Source organism: Dipodomys spectabilis, unplaced genomic scaffold, assembly GCF_019054845.1.
Source record: "Dipodomys spectabilis isolate Male_0828 unplaced genomic scaffold, ASM1905484v1 ptg000814l, whole genome shotgun sequence".
Classification (NCBI taxonomy): domain Eukaryota; kingdom Metazoa; phylum Chordata; class Mammalia; order Rodentia; family Heteromyidae; genus Dipodomys; species Dipodomys spectabilis.
In genome coordinates, this window is record NW_024871491.1 from 338313 (window position 1) to 350992 (window position 12680).

Here is a 12680-nt window from a genome sequence, read left to right on the forward strand (position 1 = left end):
TATGTGTCTTTGTCTATGTGTGCATGTATACATGTATATATGTATTTATGTGAATAGTAACATACATGTGTATATTATGGCTTATATCATCATTTATTCCTTGCTAACAAATAAAGTAAGGAATCCCTAAAGATTTAACAGAAACTGTGTAGTTAACGTCTTAACTCTTCACTCTGCTTCTTTACACAAAGTCTTTGCAAATTCTCATTAATAAAGTTTCCATAAACTCTGAAATGTACATATTTAGCATTTAATGTCTGCTACCATAAATCTTAAATACTTTATAGAAAAGTTTTATACCTGCCTAACAGTCCTATTTTTGGCATATATAAGTAAAATCCAAAAATTGACCATATTTAAAACATTAAAACTTTAAAAAACCTTAACACTTCCTGCAATGTTCATTTTGACAGATGCCTTTTATAGAATAATTGAATTCCTCCTCTTACACATCTCTTGAACTACATATATCTGGAATTATTTTGTTTTTGGCATGTCTATCTTGATTTTATTCTTAAAGGTGTGCTTATGTAAGACATACATGATTCTAAAATTTCACAACAATTCTTTTGAACTTAATTTTTATTGAAATGTCTAGTTTAATAAAATCAATAAAAATTATACTTTATATATAAAAATGTTCTGTGTTAAATTTAGCATCACATACTCTAACATTGGAACGACACAGAGAAGATTAGCATGCCCCCTGCGCAAGGATGACATGCAAATTTGTGGAGCGTTCCATATTTTTACAACAACAGATGCTGAAAGGTATGTGGCCACAAGGGAACCGTACTGCACTCGTAGTGGGAGTGTAAACTTGTTCAACTACTTTGAAAAGCAGTACGGAGGTTCCTCAAAAGATTCCACATAAAAGTCCCCTATGATATAGTAATCCCACTTTTGGGGATTTACCCAAATGATCATAAACAAGATCATATTAAAACTACCAGCACAACTATGGTTATTGCAACATTATTTACGATAGCTAAGATATGGAACCAACCCAGATGCCCCTATTAGATGAATGGATCAAGAAAATGTGGTATATATACACAATGGAATTCTATGCCTCCATCAGAAAGAATGACATCGCCCAATTTGTTAGGAAATGGAAAGACTTGGAAAAAAATTTATTGAGTGATGTAAGCCAAGTCCAAAGAAACATAGGGCCCATGATTTCCCTTATTTTCAATGATGAATGTATATCTGGGATAAGCAGAAAAGTTCAAAAGATATGTGCATATAATCAGATAAGATGATATTAAAGAAATTGAACCCCAAGATAGGGACACAAGTGTTTTTCTGTTTCTTGCTATTGTTTCTAACTTACTTATAAGGTGCAATGTCATTTTTTTGTTTCTTTGTATGTTTCTCCCCACGCTATAACCCCTGTTTTCTCTATATTTGAAGTTGGTGCACTTACATCTTGTATGTATGCTTCTCTAATTTGGGGAGGGGAAGGGAAAAAATTCGACAATAGGGATACAGGTTGACCCATTGTAACAATGAGATGCACAAGACACTATGTTGAAAAATGACCTTTACAATTTAGGCGGAGGCAGGAAAGGGGAGGGTAGTGTACTTGTGTGGGTGGGAGGGAGGGATGGTAGGGGAAATATAAAGGAGGAGGTAACATTGCTTGTTAGGAAATGTACTAGTTTCCTTATTCATGTAAATGTGACCCTCTGCACAGTATTATTCCAATAAAAAACATATAAACATTTTTGAGATGGAAGAGTTTATTTCCTCTATTTTACTCATATAATATCGTTAACAAAGAAATTAATGTAGAACACTGATAGGAAGGTAATTTGAATAAATGTGTGTGAGAGAGAGTGCAGCAGCTCGAAAGCAAACACGCACGTGCATGCGAACATGCCATGCATGTATATTGGCGTGCTCAGTTCAAAATCAAGGCTTCAAGGTCTTGCTAGGCCTTTCCTATCTAGATTGGTGAGCTACTATATAAGCTACATCTCAATTCCTGGCTCTTTGCTAGTTCATTAAACATTTTGAAAAATCATTTCATGAAGTTTTTTTTTTGGCCCTGATTGGCTCCCAAGTGTTATCCACATATCTCAGTCTCCTGAGCAAACATTCAGAGTAGATAGGTCTAACCAGCCAGCACAAGTCTTTTAGAATAATTTTAAAAATAAAAGAAAATTTACTTCATGGGGCCTGTTTTATCATCTCCTAATTTGAAAGCCTTTTGGAGTAAGTATATGTCAATTTAATTTATTTGGGGACTGTTAAAAAATAGTAAGTGATGATATTTAAAAGTTTTAGTACTTTTTAAAAAAGAAACTGGAACTGTGAAAAAGAAGAAATTTGGCTGTCTTCAGACCTCAATTTGTAAGCTCAGATCTGTGCATGATAACCCAATGTCACAAACACAGTCTGTGTTGAAGACAAAATGTGACAGTAAACAATCACCATGGGCAATATTTGCTATGCTATTATTTCTTGAACAATATGAATATTGAATTGAGAGTGTAAGAGAATGGAGAGATTTACCCACCTTTTTTGTATTGCTGAAAGATTTTGGAAACTTTGACTCATTTCCTTCCTCACTGTGTGTGTCTTTGGGCCATGCACTTACTGTCTTTAACTACAATTTTTCCCAACAATACTTTGGTAATAACATTAGCATTATAACAGATGTTATCTTAAGAATTAAGAGAATAAAACTTGTGAAACACTTAACATAAGCCTATGAATGAGCTTTGAGTTTAGCCAGCATTCTTTTTAAAATAATAAATAGAATCTGATAAGTAGTACAGAAACCATTACATGTATTATGAGCAACCAGAAGTAATATCTATCTACCATGCTCTGCTTCCAAGGAAGCCAAGTGGATAACTTCTCATGCTGTACATCAAACTGGTTATTTTTGTCGTGATAGTGTAAAAATATCAGGGACAGAACGATGAAGGAATGTTGTAGACTGAGGTGAAATCCATATGAAAATGTGCAAAACAGATAAAAGATAAAAGTATCTGAGCAGTATATTGTGTTTTACATCATTTAAGTTACATCACAAAGATAAGGAAGACCTGGAAGAATAAATTGTCTTTTTATATTCTGTCATAGGTCCTTAGAAGGTTGAAAACTTTCCTCATTCTTGTAGAGGTTTCATCAGATGAAGGGGAATATATTTTTTGTTTGCTTCCTTCCATTTAGTCTTCAGTTTGAAATCTATAGTACATGAGACCGAAAGAAACCAAGTGAAATTAGTCATGCAGGCTTTGGAAAGAACAATCAAAATAAAATAAATAAAATATATATAGCCTTGTAAAAGTTCTAACTAAATTGAATTATGTAGTCTCAACCGTTAACAGAAAATGATTTAAACAATATCATGCTATTAAAAAGTTTTAAATGTTAGGAGCTGCTTAAATTTTTCCTTTCTACTAACTTGAGTTAATTATTGATTTTCTATAGAGAGATTAAAGATGAAATTAACAAGAAACTTGATTAAAAATGGACAAAAGTTCTGAATAGACATGTTTTCCAAAAAGCCCTTAAAATCGCCGGTGAATTTACAAATTTGTATTTAATATAACTTCTATGCTAGCTTAATGCTTTGTGAGCAGAAGTCATTAGAGAAATGCAATTCAAAATTACTATGTTACTACTTCTTAACTATTATACCTCATCAAAAATATCCAAGGAACCAGGTGTGGTGGTAAATGTTCATAATTCCAAGTGATTGGAGGTTGGAGTCTAAGGCCAGTCTTGGGTACTGCACACAGTAAAAACCTGCCCTTTAAAAACCTCAAAAGGTAATAATGTTGGCTGTCGACACTGTGGAGAAAGGGAAATTCTCTACACTCTTGGTCAAAATACAGGTTAGTGTTCTCGTTGTAGAAAGTAGTATGCAGTTTTCTAAAGAAATCCAAAGTTGAAATATCATCTGACCCACCAATCGTGTGATTATTTCTCTCTGGGTAACTCATAAATATTTCTGTAGTTCATTGTTATTCACATTATTCGCAACAACAGCCAAGATATAATTAGACGTCCAGTGTTCAACTACAAACTAATAAAGCAACTGTGGTTCATGCACAAATATTTTTTTCTGTTGATTCCAAAGTAATTTTTTTATTATTTTCCTGTTTCCATGTGATTAACCTCCAAATTAGAAATCCAGATATATGATTTAATTTAACCAAAACTATTTATTGAGTATAAGGACTTTGTACTCTCTACATTCTTCACACTAAGATCACAAAATATAATGAGTCTGAAATAGTCTCTTTTTGACCTATGTTAATATTCTTTACAATGTGAGTGAAATGTTTAAAAAGTATTATTTGTTTTAGCTTAATTGCTCTGAAGAGACCATAAATGATATTATCAAAGCTTAAAAATTATTTGATTTAAAATTTAGAATTCAGGAAATGGTTTTGACCACTCTGGTAACTGGAGCCTTCACTACAACCTCATGAGACAATTTATATTGATGAAGCAAAAATCTGAGGTTAGACATTTATGAATAAAAAAATCATGTCATTCTGAATATGTAGAGCTACATATAAAACATAGAAAATTTAGCTTTTAAATATCTGAATATGTTTGTACATTTAATTGCAGGGTAAGTACTAGTTATGAAAGGAGATAAAATTGCACTTATTTTGAAATGTAAACCTAAGTATTTATTTGAATAAAAGACAATGTTTAAAATATCACTCATTCAAGAAACAAGATGTATAGTTAGTTGTTTTTCATGCCAATTATGTTCTCTAAACTTACTACAAATACTAGATTAGTAAACCTAATTCATTGCTTTGTAGGGAAATAGCAATTCCGTTTCCTAAAACTTATGACAATAACTTTTTCTCAAATAATTGCTAAGTAACTGTTTTATATGTTTTTGTCATGGAATCTTATTCGATAAATTTTTATTCATTAAGTTAAATAAGTGGCCAACAATATAAATTATGCATGGACAAAGTTTATCTAACACGAGTTTTTTTTTTCAGAAGACAGATCATGGCTCTCTTAAATAACACTAGAAGGCAGTGTGTTCGTTATTAAGTTTTAGTTATTTTGATAATGGATATTAATTGTCAGAAGAGACAATTCCAAAATATATTTAACATATTCGATTATATTCCCTCTATTTCCTTCCATTACTCATTCCTCCAAAGATCTTCTGTTTTTCACATAAAATTACATCTTTATATATGGGCATATAAACTAATTTGGAAGATTTAAGCTAAACTGCAAGTTAATTCAAGATGTGCAGTGAATTAATAGGATGAATAAAAACCTGAATATTTTTTGTTAACTTTTGAATTGAGCTATCATTATTATTATGGTTAGGGTTAGGATCCCAGACAGAATTAGAATTAGGATTAGAGAAATAAAAAATTTAGGTTCATCACAGGATGACCCATTGCCATAATAATACTCACAAGACACTATGTTGAAAATGAAGTTTACACCGTGGAGAGGGAGGAATAAGGGAAGTGGAGAGGGATGGGATAGTGGGAGAACAAGAAAGAAGTGGATAACAATGCTCAACAAGAAACGTACTCGTTACCTTACACATGTAACTAATCCTTCTTTAAAGCATCTTTTCAACAAAACAAATTTTTCCAAAAATAATGAAAAATAAAAAATGACAGGAAATAGAAAAACACTTAAAAATTTATGTTCAAAATGCAAGTAAAATTTAGACCTACACACTGAGCAAGAGTTAGGATAAATATGAAAAAAGTGGCTTGTTATTAACATGATGGTTCGGTTATTTGTATGCTTAGGATTAGGCAAGGTGTGCCAGTTAGAGCAGGGTTAGGATTAGAAAAACATGTAAGACATTGTATAAAACTGCCACATATTTTAAGAAGAATGAATAGCAAGAATGAATGAAAACCAGTCTGTGTTACTTTAAACATTCAGAAATAATTTGGTTTAAAGTGTGAGATACTTTTTTTTCCGGTTAGGGTTAGGGAAGGATAAGCTTTAAGGTAAATTTTGGTTTTCCAATAAGAAGTAGAAGCCAAAAAAATGTGCGATTGAATAGACTCTAGACAATTTTCCTTACATTAACCATTTGGTGTTAAATCAGAATGTGATTTGGATTAGGTTTCTGGTTAACCGGGTTTGAGGATAGAGTAAAGAAATGGGTTAAACTAGTGGCTTGCGCCTATTATCCTAGCTACTCTGGAAGCTGTTTTCTGAGGATCGCAGTTCAAAGGTAGCCCAGGCAGGAAAGTCCATGAGACTTTTATCTCAAATTAACCACCATAAAACACAAAAGCTGTGCTGTGGCTCAATTGGTTAAACGCACACCTTGAGCTAAAGAATTCAGGGATCATGCCCTGGCCCAGAGTACAAGCCCCACGACTGACAAAAGAAAAAAAAAAGAAACGTTAAATATTAAGTAAAGCTGAACCTTTTTTTTTTAGGTTCTAGGAATTCAGGAAAAGCTGGGATAATGGAAGTACAATGTATTTCATAATATCAGGATTTGAGATCAATGGGTATAATGATTCCTGTTATGCAACAAAATACAGTCAGAGTTAAGAGTGAAAAAGTCTATAGAGTTTACAGAAAACCTGCAATTTATTTCAAGAATTACCAGTGGAATTTCAGTTAGGATTGCACAAAACGAGAATTTTTCATAAATTTAAGAACTGGGATATGATTAGTGTCAAGGTTATGGTTAGGATTCAAGCCATAGTTAGGCTTAGAGTGAAGGAGAAAAAAAATGAGGGTCAAATTGAGGGTAAATTTTAATATAAGCCTGATAAGAATTAGAATGAATGTAAACTAGAGTATTGCTATTAATATTAGAATCTGCTTACAATTAGGCTGATTGTTATTCTCAATGTTCCAGTTAAGAAAGATTAAGTTTAGGGTTAGAAAATGACTAAGATATTGGAAAAAATGAAACCTATATTTGGAAGGATGAGTGAAAACTAGTGTACTTGTGTTAGTGTTAGTATTGTCATATAATTTGGATTGAGATTAGGGTCACTATTTTCTTCTGATTATATATACTGTTATGAATAAGAAAGCTTTTAGTATAAAATTGTGTTCACTAACAAGTAGAAGCAAATATGTGAGGCTGAATAGTAACTAGAACATTATCATTATATTTATTATTCAGTGATCATTCTTATAGTGATTAATGAGAGTTTTCCAGCAAGGTTTAGGTTGAGAGTTAGCATTAAGTAATGGACTAGATGGTCAGTAAATCTGAAACTGTTTTCAGATACAGTGGTTCAGGAAAAGGTAGAATAAATGGAAACTACAGTATTTTTCCTGGTAAGAGAATTTGAGGACAAGTAATATAATGGCTCATGTTAGTGAACAAGATAACTTTAGAGGTAGAGTCAGAAAATTTGTGGGAATTAGGGCAAAATGAAATTCATTTCCATAGTGAAAACTGAAGTATTCATTGGAATGATTAAAAACTAGAGTATTTTTCTTAAACATTAGAATTGGATCATTATTAGGGTGAAAGTGAGGTTTTAGTTCCAGCTAGGCTTAGTGGAAGCATTAGGGAAATGGAAAATTTAGGGTCAAACTGAAAGTAAATCTTCGAATAACAAGTAGAGTTAGAATTAGGATGAATGTGAAATAGAAAACTACTAATAATATTAAGATTAGAGTATGATTAGGGTGAGGGTTAACATCAATATTCCAGTTAGGGTTAGGGTTACAATAAAGACAAGATAATGAGTGAAACTACAAACTATTTTTAGAAAGATGAGTTGAATTGAAGTTAGGATGAAGATAAACTAATGTATTTGTGTGGCTTTTAGACTCCAAAGGCCATTAGTTCTAGGTTTAGGTTTACTTTCTTAATTCAGTTTAGGCTTATGGTTAGGGAACATTAAGCTTTAAGGTAAAACTGAGTTTCTACTAACACTTTCAAATAAAGTAAGTGCAAAATTTAACAAAAGCTACAGTTTCCCTAATTTTCCTATTCAGGGTTCAATAGTGTTAAATTTAGAGTTAGGTTTCTAGTAAGGTTTAGATATATAGTTAGGGTTTGGAAGTAGAGTAGATTTTAAGTAAACCCACAGCTTCTTATGGTATATACAAGAGTTCAGTAAAAGTTAAGATCAATGGAAACTATGGTATTTTTCATGATATGAGGATTTGAGGTTAATGATTCCTAATAGGGAACAAAATAGATTTCAGAGTCCAAGTTAGGGAATCTGTAGGATTTGGAGCTAATTGCAAATCATTTCAAAGACAATGGCTATCTGTAAGGATGTATCTAAACTCGAGTAATTTCCATTAATTTTAGGATTGTGTTACTATTATCATCAAGGTTACTCTTAGGGTTTTGACCAGGATTAGAGTTAAGATTAGGGAAATGGAAGGTTGAGAACTTGAGTGATTTACTTCATTTGTGTATATATATATCTATATCTATCTATCTATCTATCTATCTATATATATATACACATATATATGTATATATATATATATATATATATATATATACATATACATTATTCTAAGGCTTTAACTCAAGGCTTGTGTTCTGTTCCTGAGCTTAATGCTGTAGGCTACAAGCCACGAATCCACTTCCAGCTTTCTTTGGCAGTGTACTGGAGACAAGAATCGCACAGACTTTACTATCCAAGCTGATACTGTACTGAGATCCCCAGATCTCTGCCTTCTGATTAAAGTTAGAATTAAAGGCATGAGCTACCAGTGCCCAGGAAAGTGCTTGACTTTTATTGATTGTTTTTAATTACGTTCAAGATCAAGTCTTGAATTTAATATCTGAGAGCTTTGGTCACAAGGTAGCCAATGCCACTTGAGCCATATCTCCTAAAATGATTATTTTAAATAGCTGGAAATCATTAAATTTTCTTCAGATGATAGGCATCATTACTGTTGTTCTAAAACTCATCCTAACGAAAAAAGATTTATAGACCCTAGAGATGATCTGACCACATTCTCATGCTTTGCTTCTAATTGAATAACATTTTAGGGACATGATTTTTAATCATTATTTTGAGTTATCATTAAATAAAGCAATTAATACGTACAGTATACTTTGATCAATGCCAACCCTTTCAACATTCTCATCCATCCCTCCTCTATGAATATCTTCCTTCACTCTTCTTAATTTACTGGATTCCTTTCTGCACTTCCACCAATTCCTCTTGTTCATTCTACCTTTTCGCCCTTCACCTCTCTTTTGACTACCCACTTCCATATTATCCATCAACTCTACTCCTAGTCATTTACCTGAAAGTTTACAAACCAGGATATAGTTAAAGTTTCAGCACAACCATGCTCACGGAATCAGCCCAGATACCCCTCAAGAGAAATGAATGAAGAAAATGTAATACATCCCCCCCACACACACACACTGGAAATTCTACTTACCCATCAGAAAGAATATTGTACCATTTTTATCTCTCATCTCTCATTTCTCTCATTTCTTCTGCCTGATATCCCATTGTCGCCTTACTGTCCCTGTACTGCAGTAACTGATGAATGCAAACTGACATAAAGATTTTCAGGGTTATTGGCTAGCCATAGATTCCTGAATATGAGTTCTTTGCTCCCTCTCTTTGTCTATTCATGCCTTTGAGTAGTGATTGTGCAGATTCATTTGTACAATTTGCTACACAGAAAAGAGATGAACTACTTGTACATATATTTACATACATATATATATATATATACATAAATGGATATATGCATTTTATGTTTTCAAGAATTATGGAGCTAACAAAAATCACATGCATTTTCCTTCCTTTTCAATTCTTTCAAGCCTAAATAACTTTGTCTCTTTTGAATACCTAATTTTAAAGAGAATGTCACCATCTCTGATCTGTCAGTGGCCTTGAAATTAGATGTTCAAATAGGACAAACTTATTTAGGCTTTTTGGTGGAAGACAGGAGTATTACTAGGGTTCTATCCAGGAGTTCTCTGCTTGCTAGACAGGACTTTGGTTGTATAGCACCCAGCAGCTCAACCACTGTTGCCATACTTCTAGTCCATATTATTTGCTTGAGGTCTTGAACTTTTTGCACAGGTGTGATCTTAGATTGACTGAGACTTTGTTACCTATGCCTCCCAATAATTAGCTAGGATTTCAGATGTGAATCACGATGGCCAGCTCATTTGTTGAGATGGGAGATGGCTGTCTTGGCAGTTATTTCTGTGGCCTGGCCTCAGCCCATGATCCTTGTCATTTCTTCTTCCTATTCAGCTGGGATTACAGAAGTGGATTACTATACTTGGTGTACATGACACCTTCTTTTTTTAAAGAAGTTTTTATTGTAAAAATACTGTATAGAGGGGTTATAGTTACTTGAGCAATGTAATGAGCGCATTTTCTATCAAGCAGGGTTACCTCTTCCTATTTGTCTCCTACCCCCCTTCCTTCCCACCTCCACAACTTCACTCTGCCTCTCCCCTCTTCCCCGCTTCCCTGCCTAAATTGTAAACTTCTTTTCTCAACATAGTCTCCTATGCATGTCATTGTTGCAATGGGTTGGTCTCTTTGCCTATTTAAACATTTTTTTTCCTTCTCCTCCCCAAGCTAGAGAAATGTGTATACAAGATGCAGGGCACAGACATCAAATACAGTGAAAACAGGGGTTATACCATGGGGGAGGAACATACAAAGAAACAAAAAAATCACATGGTTGATTATAAACCCCTATCTTGGAGTTCATTTCGCTTCACATCATCTTATCTGGTCATATATACATAGCTTTTGAACTTTTATCCTTGTCTCAGATATATACTAGTTATTGCAAATAAGGAAACCATAGGACATATGTTTCTTTGGGTCTGGCTTACTTCACGCAATATAATTTTTTCCAAGACTCCACTTAGAGCTCCTATGACCCAGCAATCCCACTTTGGGGCATTTACCAAATGATCACAATCAAAACCATACTAAGCTACCAGCACAACAATGTTTATTGCAGCATTATTTACCATAGCTAAGATATGGAACCGACCCAGGGGCCCCTCAGTAGATGAACTGATCAAGAAAATGTGGTATATATACACAATGGAATCCTATACCTCATCAGAAAGAATGACATAGCTCCATTTGTTATGAAATGGAAAGACTTGGAAAAATTATATTAAGTGAAATAAGCCAGGCCCAAAGAAACATACGTCCCATGGTTTCCCTTATTTGCAATAACTAGTATATGTCTGAGACAAGTAGAAAAGGTCAGATAAGTTGATATTATGCGAAATGAACCCCAAGATAAGGCTTCAAAAGTTTTTTTTCTTTCTTTTGTTTGTTTCTAACATATTTATAAGATGTTTTTTTTGTTGTTGCTTTGTATGGCCCTCCCCCACGGTATAACCGAAGTTTTCACTGTATTTGATGTTGGTATAATTTGTGGAGGTGAAGGGAAAACCAAATTGTTTAAATAGGGATATAGGTGGACCCATTGCAATAATGAGATGTTCAAGACATTATGTCGAAAAACGAACTTTACTACTTTGGCTTGGGGTGGGGGGACGCGAGGTGCGGGCAGATGGAAAGGGATGGGAAGGGGAAACAAAGGAGAAGGCAACAATTCTTGATAAGAAATGTGCGCTTTACATTGCCCATGTAATTGCAAACCTTCTGTACAGTATTTTCCCAATAAAAAAAGAAAAAATGTGATATATATATGTATATATGTATATATATGCATGTGTGTGTATATATATAATGGAATTCTATGCTTCTATCAGAAAAATTACATTGCCCCATTTGTAAGGAAATGGAAAGATGTGAAAAAAATTATACTAAATGAAATATGCCAGGCCTAAATAAACAGAGGTCCCATAGTTTCCTTTACTTGTAGTAACTAGTACATGGTACCATATGACCATATAATATGATGTTAATTGAAATGAACTCCAAGATAGGGACACAACTGATTTTTTATTCCATGAGATTCTTATCTCTATATAATACCCAAAATAAAGTTGGAAGGGGAGCTGCTGTTCATGTATAGAGCACCACACATTAGGGAAACAGCTTAAGTGAGAAGGTAAGATCCTGAGTTTAAATGACAATATCAGCACTCAAAATAGTTGATTTCTTTTCCTTGAGGTTTTTATTAAATTGCTCAGAAAATAATCAACATTGAATTTATGTTTAACATTACTATTAAAATCTAGTTATATTTATTGATGTTATTCTTTGTTTTCCTAAATTTTACTTACACATTAATATCCAGTAATGGAAAGAAGTGATTATTATTTCACAAGTTTTTATGGCAGTTGGATATGTGGATGATAGATGCATACAAGGAATTTGGACTGAAAATAGGTATGTACAAGCTCTGCACATAAAGAAATGACAGTTGAAGGAGCTATGGGCATGTATGAAATAAACTAAAGAAATAGCAAGGAAAGATAAGGTATGATTCTGGAAAACACACAATTTTGAAAGAAAAAAAACAAGTAAAATATGTAGCTTTTAGTAAGAACTTTGTAACACACAGACACATTTTATTCCTTATTTCCACTGTAAGGCATTTCAGTAAAGTTTATTTTACAGTTAAACATGATTGACAATTAATACTACCTGGCTTCTGTCTCAGGTAAGCAATTATTCTAGCCAGCTGCCAGGGGTTCATGCTTATATCCTAGCTACTCAGAGGGCTGAGATCCCTAGATCCTAGTTCAAACCCAAATTGAAGAGGAAAGTTGGTGAGACTTTTCTGTTCAA

General features: G+C 33.3%; 1 non-coding gene across 1 annotated transcript; it reads left to right on the forward strand.

Annotated features, from left to right (window-relative positions):
- Positions 1-644: 644 nt before the first annotated feature.
- Positions 645-751, forward strand: LOC122102618. The gene has a single exon (XR_006146530.1). It is a non-coding gene; the product is annotated as a U6 spliceosomal RNA (small nuclear RNA).
- Positions 752-12680: the final 11929 nt, after the last annotated feature.